This window comes from Chrysochloris asiatica, unplaced genomic scaffold (assembly GCF_000296735.1).
Source record: "Chrysochloris asiatica unplaced genomic scaffold, ChrAsi1.0 scaffold00142, whole genome shotgun sequence".
Lineage (NCBI taxonomy): Eukaryota > Metazoa > Chordata > Mammalia > Afrosoricida > Chrysochloridae > Chrysochloris > Chrysochloris asiatica.
In genome coordinates this window covers 6,534,682-6,538,153 of record NW_006408660.1, presented here as the reverse complement: position 1 = coordinate 6,538,153, position 3,472 = coordinate 6,534,682, and positions in this window count along the sequence as shown.

Below are 3,472 nucleotides of genomic sequence, written 5' to 3'. Positions count from 1 at the left end.
GGTGGTACCGACAGGGGCGCGAAGCAGCAGATCAAAGTTTGACAGGCGCTGCTCCGAGCGATTGTCTGGTGGGTTTCACTCTGGCCACTTCCGGGCTCTGACCCGGCCACGTCGCCCGGCACTCTACGCAGGCGCACTCCACACCCCGCGCCTGCGCACATTTGTACCACAGTTAGCGCTTTGGGCGTTAACACTTTCCTCTCAGAGAGGCGGGAGCGCCTTAATCCTAAAGGGCTGAAACTCGAAAAGAAAGACCACCCAGCTCTCTAAGCTTTATGCCCTTTTGCCATGTACTAGGGGACTTGTGGGGAGTCCTGGTGTGGCGCTGTGGGTTAATACGCTGCACTGCAAGGTCGGCGGTTCAGACTCTACAGTCGCTCCTTGGAAACCCTCAGGGTCGCTATTCGTCGGAATCAACTCGATGGCACTTCACAAAACAAAATAAAAGGGGGACTCGTGGCTTGAGTTTACACAGGCTTTTGGCTTTGAGGTCTGTAGCACACTCACCCACAGTCCCACTGAATTAATGGTGTGGCTCCATAGTATCAGCACTGGACTGTGGACCTTCGGCAGTTCAAACCCACCAGCGGATCCTCCGAAACCCTGGAAACCCTATACAGTGTCACTATGAGTCGGACCCAACTCCATAGCACTTAACAGCAACAACATTGATATAAGGAACTCTGGTGGTGCTGTGGGTTAGGCGTTGGAGTGCTAATTAAAAGGTAGGCATTTCAAACCACCAGCCACTTCCTGGGAGAAAAATGAGACTTTCTGTTTCCATAATGATTTATAATCTCGGAAAACCTTAAATAAGGTCGCTATGCGTCGAAATCTATTCCATGGCAATGGGTTTGGTTAATAGTGTACTAAGGAGACCAGGTGGCAGTTGCTAGCACTTAGGTCTGCAGTTTGAATTTACCAGCTGTTCTGAGGTAGAAAGATGTGGAAGTCAGCTACCCTAAAGATTTACCGTTCTAATCTGTCCTATAGGGCTATTGAGTCAGAAACAACACCCCGGTAGTGGGTTTGGTTTGTTTTTATTGTCATATTGGGATGCCACCCTAGCCACTCCTCACTTTTGGTCTCTCTTTCCTACTTGATTTTGTTCCCCCCAATCTTGAACCGCCAACAATCAATGTTTTTAATTTGTTGTTTTTATTGTCTTATTCACTGCAGTGGATACTGTTGGCAAACGGTATGGGCACAATAAATTCTTGTTGAATTAGTTAATAGATTGAATTGGCATCACAATTCATACCTGCTCATTCCCATTTCATCTGCTCCTGGTACAAATTGTTTGTACTTTATTAACTTTTAAGACTCTTAAAGGTCAGCATGGAATTTCAGTGTTGCTCTTTTAATACTTTTGGTGTATGATGGGTGCTATTGTGTATCGCCTACTCAGAGTTTCCGAGGAGCAGCTGGTGGGTTTGAACCGCCAACTTTGTGGCTAGCAGTCCATGCTTATCCTATTGTTATTAAGTGCTGTCGTGTGGGTTCTGGCTCATAACAAAACCGCAGAACAGCGCATTATCCTGTAATGTCTCATCAGGACTAGTGCTATCCTATTGTTGTTAAGTGCCGTCGAGTCAGTTCCTACCCATAGCGACCCTGTATAGGGTTTCTGCAAGGAGTAGGCGATGAGTTTAAACCTCTGACCTTGCTGTTCAAACGGCTTTGCAGTACAGCGCAGGCGCAATAAAGTGTTCCTCCATCTAGCGCTGGGGGCAGAAGGGAAAGGAAAGCAACATATCACCCAGGGTATCTTCCTAATAAGGGACCTACTCTGAACCCTCTGAGTAAGGATGTAGTGAGAAATGGCGTGTGTGAATGTTCCAAATTGCATTCTCTGTGGCAAGAACAAGCGAATCTGTCTTGGGAGAAGTAAAATCAGAATGCTTCTTAGAAGCCAGGATGTCAAAACTTAATCTCACATATTTTGGACATGTTAGCAGAAGGGACCAATCACTGGAAAAGAACATCGGGCTTGCTGTAGCAGAGGGTCAGCAAAAAAGAAGAGGACCCTCAAAGAGAAGGATTGATAGAAAGGCTGTAACACTGAGCTCAAACCTAGCAACTGTGAGGATGGGGCAAGTGCTCTGTTCTGTTGTGCATAGGGTGGGACAGACTGGATGCCCCCTAACAACAATGGCAAACCAGGCCAAATGGCCAAGTGCTTAAATGCAGGTCATAGGCTGACCTGGGGAGGGGACAGTCTGCAGTTCTGCAGGGAGCAAGAGTTTGGGAAGCTGGAACTGGGGCAAAGGTCTGAAGGTGAAAAAGTGGAGGTGACTTATCATTAAGACTAAGCTCTGATTTTTCAGCAGAAACCATGCTGGCAAGAAGGAAATGAGATGACATATACAAAACTCTGAAAGAAAAAAATTGCCAGCAAGAATCAGATGCACAGCAAAGCTGTCCCTCAAATACAACAGCAAAATTAGATTATTTCCTGATACACAAAAATTAAGGGAATTTAACAGAAGATACTTCTTGAAAGAAAGATTTACAGCCTCGGAAACCCTGTACAGGGTCGCTATGAGTCGGAACCAACTCGATGGCACTTCACAACAACAACAATTTCACTCAGCGTAATGTCTTCTAGGTTCAACCATGTTGTGAAGTGTTTCACAGAATCATCAGTAGTCTTCAACATTGTGTAGTATTCCATTGTGTGTATGTACCAAAGTTTGTTTAACCGTTCTTCTGTTGATAGACATTTAGGCTGTCTCCATCTCTTTAATACGTCTCTTGTAGACAGCACATCGAAGGATCCTGTTTCCTTATCCTTTCTGCTTTCTTGACTGGTATGTTTTAAATCCATTTACGTTCAGTGTAATTATCAATAGGTATGGTAGCGTAGTGGTTACGAATCGGGCTGCGAACCTTAACGTCAGCGGTTCGAAACTACCAGCTGCTCCGCAGAAGAAAGATGAGGCTTTCTACTCCCGTAAAGATTTACACCCTCGGAAACCCTGTACAGGGTCGCTATGGGTCGGACCCGACTCAACGGCATTTAACAACAACAACAACAACAATGAATTGATTGCTGTTTATTTTTCTGTGTGTGTATATAGTGCTGCTGGAATTTTTATTCTATATAGTTTTCTATGCCGAGTTTATTTTGTTTGTGGGTTTTCTTTTTTATTTTCATTTCTGTTAATGTTTACTGAATCTTTCTGATTTCCCTTTTTTTTTCATTTTGATGTGTAGGTGTATTTTTTTTTTGAGGTTACTCTATAATTTATTAATTTTTTCTCTACTTAAAACAGCGGTTTTTTAATCTTGAAATCTGCTTGACTTCCTTGCCACTTGGAAGTGCTGTACCCACATTTATTCCCTCTTTCACTTTGTAATTGACTTCATTATAGATTTATATCTCTAGTTCTCTATTTTCAGTCATGTAGGTTTATAGCTGGGGAATTTGCAGGAGAATCCAGAAATTCATTATTTTCTGGATCAAGACACT